The sequence below is a fragment of the Myodes glareolus genome, chromosome 18, assembly GCF_982192425.1.
Source record: "Myodes glareolus chromosome 18, mMyoGla1.1, whole genome shotgun sequence".
Lineage (NCBI taxonomy): Eukaryota > Metazoa > Chordata > Mammalia > Rodentia > Cricetidae > Myodes > Myodes glareolus.
In genome coordinates this window covers 58,018,085-58,042,086 of record NC_142043.1, presented here as the reverse complement: position 1 = coordinate 58,042,086, position 24,002 = coordinate 58,018,085, and the positions used below count along the sequence as shown (strand labels likewise).

Here is a 24,002-nt window from a genome sequence, read left to right as displayed (position 1 = left end):
GGGAATAGAGGGATGCCGCTTTTTGGCTTGCTCCCAGGTTTATGGTCAACCTCCTCCCTTACACAGCACAAGCACACCTGCCCAGGGATTAGCACCGCTCACAGCAGGCTGCACCCTTCTGCATGAACTTGCGAGAAAACACGCCACAGACATGCCCACAGGCTGATCTGCCGGGAATGACTCTTCAGATGTGGTTTTCTCTTCCTAAGTGTGTCACTTTGACCAGTGAGCATCATCTGTTTTAAATACAATTTGAATATTGTTTTTTTTATCGAGAAAGTATTCATGCTTCTGAACAGCTTAGGAATTGAACCTGCTTTAATCCATGTGTCAAATGCTATATATGCTCGAGTTATGGGGTCTCACTACGTTGCTTAGGTTAGCCTTGAACTTACTTTCAGGCCCACAGCATCTCTGAAATTGTGACTACCTGTTTCAACTTTCTGAGTGCCTGGGATTGCAAGTCATGAACAGCCACATACATCTACATGCCAGGCTGTATGTTCAAGTCATGGACAGTCACATACATCTACATGTTGGGCTGTATGTTCAGGTCACGAACAGCCGTCATGCTGTATGTGCACTGCATTTTACTCCTTCAGTGATGTTAAGGTTCTTTTTTCTTTTTTGGTGTGTGTACATGTGTCACCATAGTACAAACTAAATAAACCAAAATGGTCAGAAAATAGAAAATACACAGCATCAGGCCATCAGTTACCAGGGCTTATTATTCCTTATTTAGGTCAAGCGCTGTTCAATACCTGCCCCGCTGGGATATCGTTGTAAGGCTGTTGCGAGTGGATGTATGTAATTCGGTTTGGAAACAATCTTTTAACATTAAATATTTCTAACCTGATGGAAACGAATTTTTGTGTGTTAAAATTACACATTAAAAAGTATCAAAATAAGTCAAGTGAAAACTAGGTAACTGAATAAAATATTGATTAAAAGTTTTAAATGAGAGTCAGGATGTTCTGCTACCATTATTTCCTGTGGAATGTGAGCATGTTGCATTTTCTGAAATGGAAGAAATGTTTTTGAAAGCAGTTTCCTATATATCTCCACTATTTTGAGATTCCCTCCAGAACACTATTTTCTTCCCGTGAAAACATGATAGGAATTAATCAACTCCTGAGAATCAAGTGAGGAACAGAGGGCGTAAATGAAAGAACTGGGTGGTCGACGATGGGTAGGCTTGGGTTGGTAATTTAGTTCAAGTAGCTTCAAAATCCAGCTCACAGCAGGAATCCAATCCCCTATGAAAATTTTCTAGATGTAAATGCAACCAAATTTAGCTGGGAAAGCCTTGAATTTCAGAGCCAATCTTCCAGAAAATGCCAAATTAAATGGGAAAGTGGTCTGGTTTATCTTGGTGACAGTTTCACACTTTAGGAAATCATCCTGAAAGGCAGCTTCCTCCTGACAAGATAAGGCAACCCGCATGGCTGTAATAGCAGGCAATGCTGTTATAGCCCCACTTACAATAATAAAATATTGCTTCATGCTGTAGCTACAGAAGAAACTATAAGAATAGCTTGAGTCAGCTCAATGTGTTTGTCCTCAGATATTGAAGTACAGAAATACAAGCATTTTTCCACTCCAGAGCAGTCACCAACAACACTGTTGCCAGATTGTTTTGTTTCTTATAAAACACCTTTGTAAGTTCCAACACATATCATGGACAAGTGGGGCATAGGCCATTGCTGAATCAGTTTTCATTTTGTGGACTCCTAGAAGGTTGGCGTGTCTTTGAATTGACTAAGGAAAAGGAGTCTTTTCCTAATAATCCACCGAGCATCTGTTCTTCACAGAGCTTTCAGACAGCATGCCTTTCTCGGAAGCTATCTTTAACTAGCCCCACAGAATCTTCTACTTCTCCTCCACCCTGTTGCCAAGACTTGTCAATCATGTCTTCATGACATACGTAGACTGATGGTAACACAGTCTCTGCAGTACTTGACCACGTAGATGGGAACTCTTCATCCCAGGTCCAGGTAAGAAAACAGCACTGTTTGTAAAGGGACTTTGGACTCCCTGTGAGACAGCACACCACACATTCTCTGGTTTCCCTCGCCCCCACATGGAACCTCCATTCTCCATTCCCCAAATGCCATTCACGGTTGGAACACAACATGTTATAGCTCCTCCATACTGTTACATATGTGAGAACAAAATCAAAATTGCAAATAATTCATCTTAGCTGGGCATATGCCTTTAATCCCAGCACTCAGGGAGGTAGAGGTAGGAGGATCTCTGTGAGTTTGAGGCCAGTTTGGTCTGTAAAGCAAGTTCCAGGAAGAGAAAACTCTGTCTTTAAAAAAAATCATCTTTTTCTATCATGGCAGCATAAGAGATGGCCAACGAAAGTTATTAGGATATCATAAGATAATGACAGACAAATGTTCTCAAATGGGAAATAAGAAAGCTTAGCATTTTCCTGTATAGGCACAAAAAATATCTGACTATAAAGTCAGGGAAACAAATACAATGAATTAAATAGAATTTGTGGACTCTAAGAGATGACTAGTAGGTAAAGGTGCTTGCTACATAGGCCTGGTCCACCTAAGCTTGACTCCTGAAACCCAATTAGAGATGGAGGGAGAGAACTATGTCCACAAGCTGTCCTTTACTCTCCACCTACATATTGTGGCATGTGCATGCATGCACTCCAATAGTATACATTTCAATTAAAATATAAAGGCATACCGTGTTCCTCTTTTTGGGTCTGGCTTACCTCACTCAGTAAAGCGTTTTCTATGTCCATCCATTTGCATGCAAAATTCAAGATGTCATTATTTTTTACCGCTGAGTAAAACTCTAATGTGTATATGTTCCACACCTTTTTTAACCATTCTTCTATTGAGGGGCACCTAGGCTGTTTCCAGGTTCTGGCTATTACAAATAGTGCTGCTATGAACATAGTTGAACAAACGTTTTTGTAGTATGTTTGGGCATCTCTAGGGTATATTCCCAAGAGAGGAATTGCTGGGTCCTGAGGGAGGTTGACTCCCAGTTTCCTGAGAAACCTCCACACTGATTTCCAAAGTGGCTGCACAAGTTTGCATTCCCACCAACAATGGATGAGTGTTCCCCTCATTCCACATCCCCTCCAGCATAGGTTATCATTGGTGTTTTTAACTTTAGCTATTCTGACAGGTGTAAAATGGTATCTCAAAGTGGTTTTGATTTGCATTTCCCTGATCGCTAAGGAGGTTGATCATGACCTTAAGTGTCTTCTGGCCATTCGAAGTTCATCTGTTGTGAATTCTCTGTTCAGATCAGTACCTCATTTTTTAATTGGGTTAATTAGAGTTTTAGTGTCTAGTTTCTTGAGTTCTTTGTATATTCTGGAGATCAGACCTTTGTCTGATGAGGGGTTGGTGAAGATCTTCTCCCAGTCAGAAGGCAGCCTTTTTGTCTTACTGACAGTGTCCTTTGCTTTACAGAAGCTTCTCAGTTTCAGCAGGTCCCATTTATTCATTGTTTCTCTTATTGTCTGTGCTCCTGGGGTCCTACTTAGGAAGTGGCCTCCTGTGCCTATATCTTGTAGACTACTTCCCACTTTCTCTTCTATCAGGTTCAAAGTGGACAGATTGATGTTGATGTCTTTAATCCATTTGGACTTGAGTTTTGTATGCACTCATAAGTGGATTCTAACCATAATTAAAGGTCTTTGAGCCTATTATTCGTGATCCTAGAGAAGCTAAATAAGAAGACGAACCTGATGAAGATTATTTACCTATCCGCCAGGAGGTAGGAAATAGTCAAGAATCCCAGGTAACCTTGGGTGCATGGGGGGGGGGTGGGAGGGTTGATGGAAGGGGAGAGGGTTAGAGAGAAGGGAGTAGGGGAGGAATGGAGAAAGCTCGGTTGACCGGGATGGGGGGAAGGGAGGAAGGATGAATGTGGGATCAGGGAAGAATATATTTCAACTAAGGGAGTCATATTAGAGTTTACAGGAAACTTGATTATATATGGGATCCCAGGTCCAAGGAGAGATCCCCAGATTGTTCTCTGGACAGAGGAGGGGGTGCCTGAACCAGCCTTGGCCCGTGACCATACTGATGAATATTTTGCTTATCACCATAGATCCCTCATCTGGCGTTGGATGACGATACAGATGGAGGCCCGCGTTGGAGCACCGAACTGAGCCCCCCAAGATCCAAACGAGGAGCAAAAGGAGGAAGAAAAGGACGAAGGACTGTGAGGGATACTATCACCCACTGATACAAGGGGTCGGATCTAATGAGAGTTTACCAAGGCCAGATGGACCGTGACTGAACGAGCATGTGATCCAACCAGATTCTCTGAATGTGGCCGGATTTTCTGAATGTGGCTGGCCTGCAGTCTTTCCGAGAAGCCATTGACAATGACACTGGGACTGGTTTCCTCTGCATATACTGGATTTTTGGGATCCAGTCTGTTTGGATGCTCACCTTCCTGGACCTGGAGTGAGGGGGGAGGAACTTGGACTTCCCACAGGGCAGGAGACCCTGACTTCCCTTGGGGACAAAGAGGGAGGAGGAGAGGGAGGGGGGGAGTGGGGGAGTGGGAGGGCGTTGGGAGGAGGGGCGTAAATGGAAACTTTTTATAATTTAATAAAATTACTAAAAAAAACAACAAAAAAAAACAAAAAAAATATAAAGGCAATGAATAAATAAAATATAGGAAGACATTATGAAACAAACATCTAAGTTATTTATGAAATTATGTAACAAAGGCTAAAATCGGGAAGGATATAACAGAAATATTTACATCGCTCAATTTCCAAGAGGCCTGTGAGTAGCCATTCGGTATAAACACTCACATGGTGACCTTTCCTTCTAATTGGAGTCCAGATCTGACACAGGACTGGTTATGATTGATAGAAGTGAATCATAAATACAAGAAAGTGGGTTTTGAGAGACTCAACTCTTGGCTTCTATCATGAGGAGGAGAACTCAGGCCAGGACTGCATGCCTGCTATGTCTAGAACAGAGCAGATATGCATGAGACACCCCCGAAGGTAACAGAGAGAACAAAGGATGCAAATCATATGTGAAGATTTTTTTGACTTCATTAAGAAAATGAGGCAAAAAGCGCAGAATTTCACTGGATGGCAAAGGCGATGGAAGAAAAAATGTGAGGAAATGTTAAAGAATTACAGGGTTGATGTAGAGAGAAACACTACACAAGCATGCAGCACAAATACCATGGTAAACTACATAAATGATGGTGAAAAATAACTGGTCCTGAGATTTAATATGTATTCATTTTAGCTACACAAAATGAATTGCTTGACCAAGATAAAATTGATTTTGAAAAGAAAATGGTTGTAATAATCAAAACTTTCTTAATAAAATAAATGAGGCATGAAAGAGTATTTACCTCGCGATTATTAGATTATGTTTTATCTATCTATCTATTATCTGTCTGTCTGTCTGTCTGTCTATCTATCTATCTAGATTTTTAGATATCTAGCTAGGTAGCCAGATATATATGGTTATAGTTAGATATAGATATACACAGATATATACATTTTATCTCTAATAAACTATATCATATATATCATTTATATTTTACTATAATTCATATGTAGGATGTAATTAGCATCAGTGGCTTAATAATTACATTCCTATTCAACTCATATGCTATAGGTGCACACCTAATATTGCTATATTTGAAGATAGGGCCTTCAGAAGGTAAGGACAAAATAAATATAATTTCAAGACATTAATTTGCTAGGAACACTGTCTACCCAAGAAGAAAGGGCACTAGTAAACTCTTGTGCACTAAGATTGTCTTGAAGACACAGACAGAGGTTACATTCTTGAAGCCAATCTGTAGCTCTTAGGAAAGGAACTTTTTGATCTTCATCCTACAGTCTATAGAAATTAGGTTTTTATATGAAAATAAATTGCTTCTTGGAGAAGCACTGTCCCCTGTCTGTGTAAGGTAATTCCAATTAAACCATTTTATCTAAATGCAACTCTCTCTCTTTTTCTTTCTCTCCTCTCACTATATGTATGGAGATACACATGTATGTGGATATGTATTCATCTATCTTTTTCAAACATCCTTATTGTTAGTTATCTCTTCCATCCCCTTCCTCTGGCCAAACCCTGGCTCTCTCCCCAGTCATCTCCTCCTCCCTTTTATGGAGCCAAAGACTTCTGGAGAATGGGAGTAGGCTTTCTTTAAAGGGAGTGGCTTCTAGTAGGTTTACCATGCTCTACTGGATGTCACCAGAAGTATACAGACAATAAGGATTAGAATCAAAAGGTTAATAAATTTTAAAAACACTAAAGAGAACTAGAGGTGGGGTGTCAGGAAGTTGAGATACACAGGATCAAAATATATTGTGTGAATTTCTCAGAATTGATACAGTACTTATTTTGAAAGAGAACAATAGAAAAGAATTAAAAATAACTTTAATTAAACTTGGCATGGGGTAAAATAGATTAATTTGCCAAAGAAAATTATCAATGTCCTGATAAATATTATATTAAACACAGCAGGTTAAAAAGATTTATAATGTTTTTCAAAGGTATTGCAAGCCAACAATTTATATTGAATGACACACATTTAAGAAAAAGTCAACTGCTCAATAGAAATCATTATCAGGAAAGTCACAGAAATAGAATTACAGATTTATCACACAAAAATACCTCAAATTCCAATTAGCTTTGTGGAATGTTGATACAGAGACGAGGCTGTATTTGAGGCAATAGTCAAACGATAAAATTTACTTAGAAAGGAAAGAATGCATCTAGGAGTTGTATTTTTCAAACCAATGACTGTAACTCATAAAAACATATCACATACACCCTTGAAAAATGCTAAGACAATGAATGCGCACTCACCAAAACAGAAACAGGAGAGTTCGTGTGTATGTTAATTACCTGTAATGAGAAATTCAGTAATGTATGTAACCATATTATATAAGTTTGTGTTGAACATAATGAAAACATGCAATTTTGCCCATTACTGGAGAATAATATGAAAGATCGAAGTCTCCATACAATCTTAATTAAGTCATTATTTGACATGTTTCCTGAGCATATTTTTTATAAATCCATAATTCTTTGCATTGTCTACCTGTTTGTCAAACAGTATCGATGTTTATTTTTGATGTATTAACTAGTTATTCAATGGAAAATAAAGAGACTTCAAATATTTTTATTTTAAATCTCATCCAAGTATATGAAAACATTCATGAATTAATTCAAGTTACTAGTAATAATTCACAAATCAGGAATTATTTTTAAAAATTGAAGTGTCTCTTGAATGAATAGTCTATGTAGTCTTTTTTTTCCTATTAGCAAGTTTACTTTGGGATCTGTATACTGTTGATCAACCACAAGCTCTCATTTATTGGACAGTTGCTTGGTGTTTAGTGAATCACTTGACTTGGGTTTGTTACTTATAACTTGAAGAGATCAATGGCCTGAGAACAAGATTGGGGAGAAGAACATCCACATGTAAAGACCTATTTCAAAAATACTATGTAATGATAAAATGGTACTCTACTTTAATAATATTTTGTTAGTAGGATTCTTTCCATATTCCATATGATTCCTATGATGGTCAATAACATTGCAGTTTCTGTGTGGAAAAACGTTATAGAAGAGCATGCATAAATTTATTTCCTTTAATATAAAGTTTTTAAAGACTTAAAACTAGGCTTGTGTTTTTAACTTAGAGAAATGATCAAACTCAGCAGCATAGACATGTTGGCATCCATCTCTTATTTGTAATTGGCTAATGCCATTTATTCTTGATTTGTCTGGAACAGCCGTGTACTCAGATATTCACAGCCTGTTTTAGCTGAATCCACAGGACAGTGTATAATTCTCATCTTATTTTTAGGAACATGTTTATATTCTACCAGTAACATTAGTTTTCAGATCATAAAAATGAAATTGAAAGGGTGTGAAAAAAGCATCTTGAGATTTAAAAAAGTGATCCAATTTGAGCATGCAATTAAGACAGAATGTATTCACACATGTCAAGTACTGAATGACATATTTTAAGAAAAACTGTTACAATTCTCTCTAGGTGTCAACTTGACAAAACTGGGAAGAAGGAGTCTCCATTGAGAAATTGCCAACATTGACTTTTGTGGTCATGTTTTGGGGCATTGACTTAGTGGCTAATTGATGCAAGAGGGTCCAGCTTATTATGCAAAGTATAATGCCTAGGCAGGTGGACCTGTGCTGGGTAAGAAAACAGGTTGAGAAAGCTGGATGAAGCAACCCATAAGAAACATTCCTCCAAGGTCTGCAACTCAGTTCCTGACTCTACATTCCTGACTGGAGTCCCTGCCCTGCCTTCTCCCATTGAGAGACTGTAATATGTGAAGCGATTTAGTCCATTCCTCCCCAGATCACTTTCGGTCAGGACAATTATTTTATCAATAACAACAACACACCAAAAATTAATAAAATACTAAGTTAAACATAGAATGCAAGGGAAAAATGTGTAAATTGTCCCTGTGGTTCAGATGTGTCTTCCATGTGGGCTGCTATGCAAATAAATGTTAACTTCTCATCACATCTAACTATATAACAATTTTATTCAAATATAGTCTGAAATGGTCGGCAATGTGGTAGTATGTCCAGGAAGATGTAAGTAATTGGACAGATGCAGTCATTTGCTGATTTTTTTTCAGTCAGTAAACTTGAGGGTTCTTTACTACATTCAGATATTTGAGGTTTTGGTCTAGAACCCATTTTCTCTTCTTGCATTTTGAGGAAATAAAAAGAAAAAAGAAGTCATGCTCCTTGGGAATTTTGCATATTTCTCCCCCAGACATAAAACATAAACAAGAGGAAACACCACCACTGATGCCCATAATGCTATTGTCCTTCCATCTCGCCATTTGAATTTAAGCCAATCAGCTCTTCTCATATCTGGACTTCACTGACCCTGTTTATGCAAGGCTGGTTCACTGATAGTTATGAGGCTGTGAAATCCTGACACCCCAAGGACATTGTCTTCTAGTAGCATCTTCTCAGCACCAATCTTTGCTCTGTTGGTGCTGATTACTTCCCCAGAATGCTCAGGAATATAGGAAAATAATTTATAAAGTTCAGGAATAAATAGACACAGGCTTTAAGGTTTATTTTTAAATAAACTCAAAATACATCTTCCCATTGTTATTTTCCTTTAAACTCAGAATTTTATTAATTTCATTATACTGTTATCATTTTTGATACTATATCTTGTGTATTCTAGGCTGGTTTCAGAATAAGTATATCATCATAGCTTCTGGTCTTCCATGCATCAAACTACTAAGTGTTGGGCTGGCAGGAATGGACCACCAGACCTAGTATATGCAGTGGTGGGAACTGGGCCTTACCATTTTGCATGTGACCAGCTGACTAGATCTCCAGCTCTCCCTTTAAATACTTTCATAAAACTCTGTTTTGAGTATCAAAGGTAGACCTAGGATAGTATTTTGATTATGAAATGTAAGATTTTAGATCACTAATATAATATTATTAATTATATTAATAATATAATTAATCATTAATATAATATAATGCCATTGATACAGTATGGGCAATACAGAAGAACAGTAGCAGTAATACGGATTTAGACTTTTTTTAATGCCTGTGTAACAAAGATTATCAAAGTATTGGGAGCTCCCTGTTTGTTCTGCAACACATTTTTTGTAGATGGGTTCATGGGCTTCTTGTAATGATAAGATGGGTTCAAGGTGTAGAAACAGAACCAATAAAGAAATTTAATTTACAAAAGGCAATTCATAGAGCTTGGTTCGCAGAAAAGAGTAATTGTTAGGTATCTATTATATTGTTTTCAGAAGCCTATTAAAGTCTTTTAATTTATTTATGCAGTGGGCTACATGTGCTTATGTGCACTGTGCACATGCATGTGCCCTCAGAGGTCAAGATCCCCTGAAAGTATGGTTTCAGGCAGTTGTGATCTGCCTGTTGTGATTGCTGGGGAATTTGATCCTTTGAGCAGTGAGAATTCTTTACTGTGGAGCCATCTCTATAGTCCCAAGAGTAAACCTTAACATAAGAGGAAACATGGGAATAGTGATGGCCATTCAATTTGGAAAACTTTGGGACATGTGAGGGCAAGCAGAGGAATGGTTTGTCAAATGGCAGAATTCAGAACAATTTCCCAATGAACTTGGAAGCAATTTGCTCTCTTCTAAGTCTCAGGAAGGCTCAGCAGAGGCACAGGACTCATTAAAGCTCTTGGATTTGTGAGTGACTTTAATTTGAATTCCATGCCCTGTGGAGTTTGCACAGATCCAATTTCACTAAAATTAATTTTAGGCTGCATTTTTGTAATTTTGTATTTTACATGTACTTTCCAAACTGTGCCCTTTATCAGGTACTTACCAACATTGGTAGGGTTCAGTGTCCGATGTTCTTTTGATGTTTTATGATTTATGAGCATTTATATCCTTGTTACCGCTTGATCAATAGAAGCCCAGTCTCTGAACGACAACTTCCTGGCTCAGTCAGTAGTGTTCACTATTTCTGAGATGTCATCTTTACTATAGTTACCTACTCCCTTAGACTGGGTATCCTATGAGGAATTCTTGCAATCCAGCAGATGATGTCATGACTTTAATTTGAGATGTTCAAGCAATGCTCAGTGGTTAAAGAAGAAATGTTTTCTAACCCCTATTAGTCTCACTAGTATTTGCTTTGTAAATTTTATGCTAATAGCCCCATGTATCATTTCAGGTAGATTATATGCTAAATAGCATCAAGAATGAGCCCCAAATAAAGCTATAGAACTCGGGTTTTAATGGCTTGTCAAGTCTCATAAGTTGTAATCAGTGCCCTGTTGTGGTGAAGTATTTTGGAGCAGGTTGAATTTTAATGAGGCGTTAAGAATAAAAGCAATCTCAATATTTGTCAGTTTTGTCATGAACCTAGTTTCTTAGGGAATTAATGTATTTTACATATCTGGCTATATTGTAAATTATTTTAACTTGTATAGGCTATTGATTTGATTAGAGTCTGTGAAATACCTTTTAGTTACTTTAAGTTGTTTCAAAAATTCAGATTCCAGGAACCTCACCATACTATCCCTTGGCTTCTATAACCCAAATTCTAATTTAACACGGACTGAGCAAACAGTCTACATTACCCATATTACAGTTTCACAGAGGTGATGACAAACTGAACTTTACTTCATCCTGTCTACAAAGGTATGTTTACTGGTTTCATAACTAACCACCCGGGGTTACTGTATTGTGACACACAGAGAGAAATCCTTCTTTTGGACGGAGTTTTCCCAATGAGTTGACGAAAAGCTTCAAAGAAGAAATTAGAATATAGTTTACACACATGCCTACACCCGAACTGAATCTGGTAATGAATAAAGAGTCACAAGTAGTCATTCATGACCAAACTTAGTGAGCTATCAAACTCTTCTGGGCCAAATATGAAGAAAAATCACTATGTTGAATTTCTTCAGTTTACTAAATGGGGAATTTATCAAATCAATAGTCCAGTATTTCAATTCAAAATTCCTCACAGTTCCTTGTTTTATGAATTTAAACCACTCATCTAAAGGAATAGTTCAAGTTTATTAGAAATATTGAACTTTGTAGTTCAGTGACTAGAAACTTCCCTATACTACTTGGATTTTTTTTAAATCTAAATAGTCAATGTCCTCCTGGACCCAAATTTTGCCCCCCAAACAAGTATTACAGCAATGCACACACTGCACGCTGTGAAAATAACACAGGTGCTATGTATGGTTCATAGCATATAAAGAAGATAAAGAATATTAAACTACAACAAAAATTTGAAAATTTCCCTTTTTGCTCATATTCTATTTAGTGTGTGTATGTGGTTAATGTGTTTGTGATATAAGTATATGTGAGTGTGTGCTATGGTGTGTGTATGTGTGTGTGTGTATTATGTGGTGTGGCATGTTGGTGAGTATGTATGTGCTCATGGTGTGGTGGTAGATGTGTGTGTGTGCATGGGGTGATGATGTGTGCATGGCTGTGTGTGCTGCATGTGTCAACAGTAAGTCCTTGGGATCTACTTGTCTCTGTCTCCCCAGCACTAAGATTACAGATATGCATTGTTTGATTTCCATGTGGGTGCTGAGGACCTGAAGTCAGAGCCTCAAATTTGTACAAGTTCAACCAGCTAATTTGTTGTTTTGTCCACTTCAAGGATGTGGTGATAAATCTCAATGGACAACTCAATGGCATTCAGAATCACCTGGGAGGTAGATCTCAGAGCCTGTGAATGATAAACTTGATGGAGGTGGGAAGACTTGCTCATTATGGGTGGTACCATTTCCCAGGCTGTGATTCTGGACAGCATGAATGGAGGAGAGCTGAGAATAGGTATCCACTGGTCTCTGTGTAGTGAGGAGTTGCGGGCAGGCCTGCTTTTCGTCTCGCCCGGCTCCTGCATGGCTAGCTTAACTCTGGAAATAACAACACACAAATTGTATTCATTTAAACACTGCCTGGCCCATTATCTCTAGAGAGTTAGTTACTGACTAACTCTCACATCTTGGTTAACCCATTTCTGATAATCTGTGTAGCACCACAAGGTGGTGGCTTACCGGGAAAGATTCAGCATGTCTGACCTGGTGGCTGGCTCCATAGCGTCTACCTCATTGCCCTCTTCCCAGCATTCTGTTCTGTTTACTCCACCTACCTAATTTTCTGTCCTATCTAAGGGCCAAGGCAGTCTCTTTATTAACCAATGAAAATAGCACATAAACAGAAGGACCACCTACATCATCTCTGCTTTTTGATTACAGATGTGATGTGACCCACAGCCTTGAGTTCCTGTTGCTGTGATGTCTTTGCCATGAGCAACTGTAAGTTTGTGAATCTGTTCTCCAAATAGGTTGCATTTGCCAGAGTATCAAAACAAAGGAAAAATAACTAATATAAAGGTAATAAAAACCATCCACAGTCAGCAGATATTTATTTGTAACACACATATACTCACACACAAGGAATATATATATATACATATTCTTTGCAAATAGAAGATTTCGGGAAACATAAATACCCAGTCAACTACAAATATAGGGTTAATTTAATGAGGTACAGGTTGTTTCTAATATTCTGGTGTACGTGTGAATGCTTGCAAGTTTTTGAACATACATGGTGTCTTGATTATTTTCTACTGGCTAGAAATTTTCACTGGATCTTACATAGTCACCATAACACCGTGTCTCTACTGCTGTGTAAAACAATGTACAAAATTCCAGAAACCTATTCTGGAGAAAGGCAGTGTGACCACTACATTGGTTAAAAGAATAACCATTTCAACATAGAACTGTTGGCTTGTTGGTAAGACATAAAACAAACACGTAGTCAAGTAACAGTAGAGCTCCTGATGAAGGAAAATACTGAGCCCCTGCCTCATATTGAGAGACACGGTTTGACCATTGAGACAACAGAGGAAGCATGTTCACCTGTCAAGGTGCCTGAGCAAGAGCAATCTCTGAAGTTATTCTAGAAAACCCAAAGGCATTGGTTTTATCTGCTATGCTGGAACTTGGTTGATGACACCCATCATGTGCACCTTGCATTAGTAGCATGGTGTGGAATTACTCAATCTACAGTAAGGAGTGAAACCCTGATATCAGAAACCCAAGATCTTGGTGATGGAGGCAAGGGTCTGGAAAGGACCTGGGATGGGTCAAATGAATTAGAAGAGCACAAGATGAATGAAATGTCTTAAGGAGAAAACATTAATCTGCTAGAGACTGGGGTGTGAATGTATCATTTATACCAAATGCAAGCATGAGGAAATTAGCAGAGGGAATGATCCTGAAATATTCATGGCTGAGTCTCTAGCTGTGCTTTGTCACATCCTTTGTGAGAGTTAATTTTACAGGCAGTTTTATTTATAAAATCACCTCATGAACAATCAGAAGCATAAAAGAATATATATATATATATATATATATATATATATATGCATATATATATAATGTGCTAGTTCAATATTGTAGAAGTTATACTTTGATTTCCTTAAATACTTTCAGAGAATTGATTAAATAAATTATGTTTGTATATATCCCAGATAATTATTGATAGCTATGGTTTTTCACTTAAAATACATATGCCCTTACCAGGATAGGGCATTGAATGCTAACAGTCCCAGATCTCTGGAGGCTGAGTCAGGAGGAAAGCAGCTACTCCAAGGTAAGCCTAGGCTGCATACAGAACACGTCTCTAAACCAAACGAGTGAAAACAATCAGCAGTGGCCCTAGACAGAGCTGGACTGTTCATTGCTTTGTCCACGTCCTTCAGAACTTAATAGCAAATAACAATGTCAAGTGTGTTTTGTTTGTTAGGTTCTTTTTAATGAAAGGAATTAAACCATTGTTATATTTGAAAGACAATGTACAAATAAGTAGCACAGTTGATCAATTTTTTCCATTCCCACTTCCAGCTTATTTTGTTTTATATCAATATAATTATACCCAATAAAAAGAAGAAAGAATTTTCTCTTACAACTAAATAACACCTGCCTTTTCAAGAACGTTTACATATATAAATGCAGTAAATAAATAGATTCTACCCAAACACATTGTTTTTTGTCTGTCACATTATAAACAAACAGCTAAAAGAATTTTTAAAATAAATAAATTTTACTCTGTTGTACCTGCATATATATTTAAACAGATTCTACTTTGTTGAATTTTTCAGACAAGCCATGCAAATAGATACTCTCCAAGGAATTTTCTGTTTGTTTTCTCCCTTTTCCCATGGAACAGGGTTTCCTGCAGCTAAGGTTTTCCTCAAACTTAACTATGGTAACAAAAGTTGGCCCTGAATTGAATTGATTCTTGTACCTTTGCCTCCTGAGTACTTGAATTAAAGACAGTCCATTGCACTTTGTCCAGCTTCTAGAAATGTTTTGAAATAAATTTGTGCACATAATGGAAATAAATAATATAACAACCACTTGTAAAATAAAAAACTTTCAAAGCGCTCACAAAAAAATTTACAATGATCATACAAATCATACATCAAATTAAACACCTTCAATCAAAATGTTCCTAATAGCCAATATAGTCGATACCACTCCCTTAATGAAGCTCAAAGGCATTATGTTGGCTAAAATAACCAAAATGGAATATACTGTAGGATTTCAGATTTATAACATCCCAAATTTAAATAGATTAAAATGATGAAGAAATGTTACTAGACTATAATGTTAGAAGGGGTGAACTACAGGGGAACAGCATGAAAGGTTTTCTCAAAGATGGTAAAACTGTTCTGTGTCTCAATTGCAGAAAATCATATATGTGTTAAATTCATAGAAATATAACTTCCCAGAGAAAAAGGTAAATCTTTGTGCATGTTAAGCAAAATAAATGAGAAACAAACAAAATAACAACAAAGTCTAAGTAAACAGTAGAAAAAAGTCCATTATAAAACTGGAGTATTTAAGAAAAGTAAATTTCTAATCTATGCCAAGAAAACTTGCAATGGCCACAGAGTTCTTAATCCATCTGCATTATATATATCAGGAAGAGTGATGTAGAAATGCATGATGTAAAAATGATGGAGTAAAGGGCAGATTATTGAATCTATTTTATTCAAAGAACAACTGTTAATCTCAAAATATTTTACATTTGCATGAATTTTCATTTACTGATATAAGTTTAAGGTCAATTTTGTTATACAGGATGTATACTTCTACTCTTGTTTAAAGCATTATCCTTATGCAGGTCATTTAAAAATGTAATCTGGAATTAAAAATTACAAATTAACAGTCATCCATAGTAGTCAAACTTATAGCCATCCTATTCTTTTTTAGGTATACAAATGTATATTTCAATTAGGTAGGTAATCTTCAAACACTTCAAAGACCTACAAAATATAGTAATTAAAATATTTTAATTACTAAGCTTCTCTAGGATCATGAACTATAGGTTCAATGTCCTTTGTTTATAGCTAGTATCCACTTATGAGTTAGTACATACCATATTCATTTTGGGAGGTCTTGGTTACCTCACTCAGGATAGTGTTTCTAATTCCACCCATTTGCATGCAAAATTCAAGATGCCATCAATTTTTACTGCTGAGCAGTACTCTGATGAGTAAATGTGCCACACTTTTTTTATCCATTCTTTAGTTGAGGGGCATCTAAGTTGTTTCCAGGTTTTGGATATTACAAATAAAGCTTCTATAATCATAGCTAAACAGATGCTTTTGTAGTATGATGAACATCTTTTGAGTATATTCCAGGTATTGCTGGATCCTGAGGTAGGTTGATTCCCAATTTTGTGAGAAACCACCATACTGATTTCCAAAGTGGTTGTATAAGTTTGCATTCCCACCAGCAATGGATGAGTGTTCCCCCCTACTCTACATCTTCTCCAGGCTAAGATATCATTAGTGTTTTTGATCTTAGCCATTCTGACAGGTGTAAAAATGGTATCTCATAGTTGTTTGGATTTGTATTTCCCTGATAGCTAAGGAAAATGAACATTTCCTTAAGAATTCTCACCAAAAGAATTTGAAAGTCAGTACTCCATTTTTAATTTGGTTATTTAGAATTTTAATGCTTAATTTCTTGAGTTCTTTATATATTTTGGAGATCAGTCCTTTGTCTTATGTGGGGTTGGTGAAGGTCTTTCACCACTCAGTAGGCTGATTCTTTGTCTTATTGACTGTGTCCTTTGCTTTATAGAAACTTCTCAGTTTCAGGAGGTCCCATTTATTTATTGTTGTTCTTAGAGTTTGTGCTACTGGGGTTATATTTAGGAAGTGGTCTCCTGTGCCCATGCATTGAAGGCTACTTCCCACTTTCTCTTCTATCAGGTTCAGTGTGGTTGGATTTATATTAAGGTCTTAATCCATGTGGACTTGAGTTTTGTTCATGGGAATAGATATGGATCTATTTTCATTCTTCTACATGTTCACATTCAGTTATATCAGCACCATTTGTTGAAGATGCATTCTTTTTTCCACTGTATAGTTTTAGCTTCTTTGTCAAAAATCAGGAGTTCATGGGTGTGTGAATTAATATCTGGGTCTTCAATTTAATTTTATTGGTCAACGTCTCTGCTTTTATGCCAACAACATGCTGTTTTTATAACTTTAGCTCTGTAATAGAGCTTGATGTCAGAGATGGTAATGCCTCTGGAAGTTCTTTTATTGTATAGGATTGTTTTGGCTCTCCTGGGCTTTTTGTTTTTTAATATGAAGTTGATTATTGTTCTTTCAAGGTCTGTGAAGAATTGTGTCAAAATTTTGATGGGGAAAAGCAATCTATAGATTCAATGCAATTCCCATCAAAATCCCACCAAACTTCTTCACAGACCTTAAGAGAACAATAATCAAGTTTATATGGCAAAACAAAAAACCCAGGATAGCCAAAACAATCTTATACAATAAAGGAACTTCTGGAGGCATTACCATCCCTGACTTCAAACTCTATTACAGAGCAACAGTGTTGAAAACAGCTTGGTATTGGCATAACAACAGAGAAGTCGACCTATGGAATTGAATAGAAGACCCGGATATTAACCCACAAACTTATGAACACCTGATTTTTGACAAGGGAGCTAAAGGTATACAATGGAAGAAGGATAGCATCTTTAACAAATGGTGCTGGCATAACTGGATGTCAACCTGTAGAAAAATGAAAAAGGATCCATATCTATCACCATGCACAAAACTCAGGTCCAAATGGATTAAAAACATCAACATTAATCCGACCACTTTGAACCTGATAGAAGAGAAAGTGGGAAGTAGTCTACAAGATATAGGCACGGGAGACCACTTCCTAAGCAGAACCCCAGGAGTGCAGACAATAAGAGAAACAATGAATAAATGGGACCTACTGAAACTGAGAAGCTTCTGTAAAGCAAAGGACACTGTCAGTAAGACAAAAAGGCTACCTTCCGACTGGGAGAAGATCTTCACAAACCCCTCATCAGACAAAGGTCTGATCTCCAAAATATACAAAGAACTCAAGAAACTAGACACTAAAACTCTAATTAATCCAATTAAAAAATGGGGTACTGATCTGAACAGAGAATTCACAACAGATGAATTTCGAATGGCCAAAAGGCACTTAAGGTCATGCTCAACCTCCTTAGCGATCAGGGAAATGCAAATCAAAACAACTTTGAGATATCATCTTACACCTGTCAGAATAGCCAAACTCAAAAACACCAATGATAGCCTATGCGGGAGAGGATGTGGAATGAGGGGAACACTCATCCATTGTTGGTGGGAATGCAAACTTGTGCAGCCACTGTGGAAATCAGTGTGGAGGTTTCTCAGGAAACTGGGAGTCAACCTCCCTCAGGACCCAGCAATTCCACTCTTGGGAATATACCCAAGAGATGTCCTATCATACCACAAAAGCATTTGTTCAACTATGTTCATAGCAGCACTATTTGTAATAGCCAGAACCTGGAAACAGCCTAGGTGCCCCTCAATAGAAGAATGGTTAAAAAAGGTGTAGAACATATACACATTAGAGTTTTACTCAGCGGTAAAAACCAATGACATCTTGAATTTTGCATGCAAATGGATGGAAATAGAAAACGCTTTACTGAGTGAGGTAAGCCAAACCCAAAAAGAGGAACACGGTATGTATTCACTCATAAGTGGATTCTAACCATAATTAAAGGTCTTTGAACCTGTTATTCATGATCCTAGAGAAGCTAAATAAGAAGATGAACCTGATGAAGATTATTTAGCTATCTGCCAGGAGGTAGGAAATAGACAAGAGTCCCAGGTAACCTCGGGTGCATGGAGGGGGTGGGAGGATTGTTGGAAGGGGAGACGGTTAGAAAGAAGGGAGTAGGGGAGGAATGGGCAAAGCTCGGTGGACCGGGATGTGGGGGAGGGAGGAAGGATGAATATGGGATCAGGGAAGAATATAGTTCAACTAAGGGAGTCATTATTGGGATTACAAGAGACTTGATTATATATGGGATCCCAGGTCCAAGGAGAGATCCCCAGATTGTTCTCTGGACAGAGGAGAGGGTGCCTGAACCGGCCTTGGCCCATAACCATACTGATGAATATTTTGCTTATCACCATAGATCCTTCATCTGGAGATGGATGACGATACAGACGGAGACCCACATTGGAGCACCGGACTGAGCCCCCCAAGGTCCAAATGAGGAGCAGAAGGACGAAGAAAATGAAAAAAGAAATAAGGACTGCGAGGGATGCTATCACCCACTGATACAAGGGGACGGATCTAATGAGAGCTTACCAATCCCAGTTGGACTGGGACTGAACGAGCATGTGATCCAACCAGATTCTCTGAATGTGGCCGGATTCTCTGAATGTGGCTAGCCCAGAGTCTTTCTGAAAAGCCATTGACAATGACACTGGGACTTGTTTCCTCTGCATATACTGGATTTTGGGGATTCAGTCTGTTTGGATTCTCACCTTCCTGGACCTGGAGGGAGGGGGAGGAGCTTGAACTTCCCACAGGACAGGAAACCCTGTCTGCCCTTAGGGATGAAGAAGGAGGAGGAGAGGGAGTGGGGGGAGTGGGAGGGTGTTGGGAGGTGGGGCGGAAATGGAAACTTTTATAATTTAATAAAATTACTTTAAAAAAAAATTTTGATGGGGATTGCATTGAATCTGTAGATTGATTTCGGTAGGATTGCCGTTTTTACCATGTTGATCCTTCCGATCCAAGAGCATAGGAGATCTTTCCATTCTCTGACACTTTCTTCAATTTCTTTCTTCAAAGCCTTAAAGTTCTTGTCAAATAGGCCTTTCACTTACTTGGTTATAGTTACCCCAAGATATTTATGTTATTTGTGGCTATTGAGAAAGGTAATGTTTCTCTGATTTCCCTCTCAGTTTCTTTATCCTTTGTGTTTAGGAGTGCTGCTGATTTTTTTTTTTTTTAGTTGATCTTGTATCCTGTCACATCACTGAAGGTATTTATCATCTGTAGGGGTTCTCTGGTAGAGTTTTTGTAGTCACTTATGTACACTATCATATCACCTGCATTAATGAAAGTTTGACTTCTTCCTTTGCAATTTGAATCCCTTGATCTAATTTTGCTGTCTTATTGCTATTGCTGAAACTTCAAGAACTATGTTGAAGAGCTATTGAGAGAGTGGACAGCCTTGTCTTGTTCTGGATTTTAATGGAATTGCTTTGAGTTTCTCTCCATTTAATTTGATGTTAGTTGTTGGATTGTTGTATATTGCTTTTATTATATTTAGATATGATCCTTGTATCCCTAATCTCTCCAAAACCTTTATATGAAGGGGTGTTGAATTTTGTCAAGTGCTTTTTCAGCATCTAATAAAATGATCATATTTTTTCTTTCAGTTTATTTATATGATGGGTTATATTGATAGATTTTCATAAGTTTAATGAGTCCTGCATCTCTGGGATTAAGCCTACTTGATTGTGATGGTTGATTTCTTTGATGTGTTCATGGATTTGGTTTGCCAGTATTTTATTGAGAATTTTTGTGTCCATGTTCATGAGTGAGATTGGTCTGTAATTTTCTTTCTTGGTTGAGTCTTGTGTGATTTTGGTATCAGGTTAACAGTAGCCTCATAAAAGGAGTTTGGCAATGTCCCATCTGTTTATACTGAGTGAAATAATTTGTAAAGTATTGGTGTTAGTTCTTCTTTATAAAAGCTAAAGTTTATAGGGCACACTACAAACAGTGCATCTTTCTTTATGGACATGCCTAACCGAATGATTCTGTTTACATCACAGGTTTGTGATTTGATTACAGTATGTTCAGCTTTTTGAGATCAGCCCTACATCGTTTTTCATCACTACGTCCATTATGAACAGACAGTAGGTGCTGCATGAGAGCAGATTTGTGTTTGAAATCCATATGGCAACAATGCTATTTATATGACCAGTGCCAATCACTTGTGTTCAAGTGGTCCTGAAGTGTGCTCTTAGCAGTAAGTGTGCTCTTCAAGCACATGGCACACTGAAAGGTCTGTATACCTGTATACCCATAACCCATATGGCCTCAAATATCCTGTTTGAGAGTTTTCTTCTGTATAAATGTTTTCCCATGCTACAAGCAAAAGAACAGTTTATGCATCTTAAGGTGGTACAATAGTTTTCTACACGATGAAAGCCTCGCTCCAGACACCTGAAAAATTCTCATCCAGATTCTGAATCTCATTTACTATATCATGACTTCCATCAATATTCTGACAAAATAACCCTTGATTGTGATTTCTGGGAACTTCTTCCACTCTGTTCTCAACTGTAGAATTGATCAATGAAGGCTGGTTGTCAAGGAAATGCATGTCTGCTTTGGATGTCATGCAAGCCTTTGAAAGCTGGCCTTTTCTTACAACATCTGAACTGCTTGATTCTACAAGGAGGATACAAATGTTATTCTCTTTAAAACCACTCTCTACTGTAGAGAGCGCTGGAGACTTCATTTCCCTCTGCTCTAATGTCAGCCTCTCTATAGAAGAGTGTAATGCGCTGCTTTCCTCTTCTTTAACATGGGAATCTAGGTTTACGGGACTATCTTCTGAAATTTCAATTACCTTGCAGTCTTTATCAATAGAGTTTTCTTCTTCGTTCTTAGCATCTGTATGCAAAGATTGACCCAAGTGAGTGTGGTCGTTATTTTTCATAGAAAGGTCAATTTCCAGGTGCTTGGACAAAGTTTCTGTGCGTTTTTCTGCAGTGTGAACCATCTGAAGGTAACTGGCAAGAGTCAAGTATTTCCAAAGCTCTTTTCACTTCAAGTGCTCCAGTAGAGCAGGGCAGCAACTTTCTGCCAACTTCTGTACTGCGCAGAAGGGCGATTCTGACGTGCTTTGGCTGTGTGGGAAAAAACTGTGCTCTCCTGAAAATAGAGTCAGCAGCCAAAATCACTTTGCCCCGGAAGTGTAACATATAATATAAATTGATACCTCACAAAATAATTTCTGCTATCCCAGGAGGTCCATTTTCTGTAAGATTGTATCACCTTGTTGATAAACAGGAAATGTAGACCATCAGACTGCTGACCATCACCTCACAAAACTGGCTTTGAGCCTTCTGAAGCAATGGTGGCCCAAGCTGGAAGGTGGACTTAGCCCTGCTGAAGGAAATACTTTGGTGCCAAACACCTTTATTGTTTAGAGGCTTTCAGGACGCCCTGGAAGGACATCCTGAGATGCCCTTTCTTCTTCACTTTTTCCCACACAGTAGTCGCTCACTTGGCACCAAAGGCCTTGCCTTGGCTAGCCCCCACCACTTAGTTTTGTGCAGGCCCAACCCTGGCACCTCTTACAAAATGCCAGAGTCATCCACAGGGTCCTACAGAATGGGTCCCAGGAATCAGTCCCTGTGGCATTCTGAGACTGCAGATCTGGGAAGGAGAAAGAGGGTGGGGTGAGAAAGAGCCTGAGCTGGTCCACTGATTCTAGTCTCCGAGGTCCTTGACCAGTTCTTTGGCTCCCGTCCGAGACTGGTCTTAGACAATGCAGTTTCCCATAGAGGCTAGATTTCCAGAGCCCGCACACCCCCGCTCAGCTCTCTGGTCACCTCTGAACCTTACGAACCTGGAGGAAAGGCCACCATCTGGATCATGTCATTTGATTTTTACCCTTGGCAAACATTTTGTCTATTTTAGTTGTATAAATACATATTGCATGAAAATTCAATTAGTATATTTTCAAGAATGTTAACCAAAAAAGATTAAAATTTTCACAAATTGCTTCTATAAACATATTGTTTATTAGTTTATGGTCTTAATATTTCGAAGAGCCTTTTGAGTAGCTGCCTGAATATAGATAATGAAATGTAATATCAAAATTAACTTTGAAATTTTTTTGTTTACAAGTATTAAAAATGAATAAAGAAAAAATAAAAAGAAAATTAACTTTTGATTCTAACTGCCTCAAATAATGGAATTATGCATGTCCTATGGTTTACATTGCTTGCTTTTTAACTCTTTTTTAAAAAAATGATTATGTTATTACTAGACTCCCTTATACACAGTTATGATATAAAATAATTAAATTTTTTATCATATAGAGGAGAGAATTAGAGTGGGATCCATAGATAACCTTGCTTTTTGAGGAGCAACAAAAGGGTGAATAGCAGGATACAAGTGACCAAAATAGGAAAATGGAAGGGGGGGGGCTCTAATTAAAGAGTGGGGAAATAAATGAAGAAAGAGAAAGGCGGGTCTGTCAAATATTTATCTAAAATTTCTATAATTTATGTAAATTGGCATATATATATACATACATGCATACATAGTTTAAATGAAAATTTTCCATCTGCTGACAATGCTTTCTCAAACAGTCAAAGTCTGTTTAATATCAGGCATGAAAGGACCCCTAATGAATTGTTAGTAAAGGTTTTCCAAAAGACTCCCGAAACATTATAGGCAATTACCCTTGATAGTTTCTGCAGAGTCCAAAACCTCTAATGTGGAGGACATGATATACTTCAGATGTAGGACCTGGAGAACATGACTTGATCTCACCCAAAAACCTCATCCCCAAGAACTAGCTTTCATGGTGCCAGACAGCATTGTTCAGGCTTCCATAGGATAGAAGCAGCCAATAGTTTCACCAATCTATGATATCTATGCACCACAAAATAAGTAAAATAAACTTATGATTTAATAACTATGTCAAATACTAAAACATTTTATTGACTTGTGCATGTTCTATGATCTTATATTTTGCAAGCTTTTAACTATTTTAATATATAAAGTGATTGTGCTACTATTGTTAGATTACATTTCACACAGTTATAATCTAAAAATACTTAAAACTTTGTATTATATAGAGGAGAAAATTACAGGGGAACCCTTAAATTCCCTTGGTTGACTTCTGTTTATTCAATGTCTGAAGTGGAAACAGTGAAGCAGGGAACACTCCTGCATTGCTGGTGGGAATGCAAGCTGGTACAGCCCCTTTGGATGTCAATAGGGTGATTTCTCAGAAAATTAGGAAACAACCTTCCTCAAGACCGAGTAATACCACTTTTGGGTATATATTCAAAGGATGCTCAATCATGTCACAAGGACATGTGCTCAAATATGTTTGTAGC

At 37.7% G+C, this 24,002-nt stretch overlaps 1 pseudogene; it reads right to left on the bottom strand.

Annotated features, from left to right (window-relative positions):
• Positions 1 to 20,703: 20,703 nt before the first annotated feature.
• LOC125411573 (zinc finger and BTB domain-containing protein 6-like) overlaps positions 20,704 to 24,002 on the bottom strand; it is a 51,764-nt pseudogene continuing 48,465 nt past the window's right edge.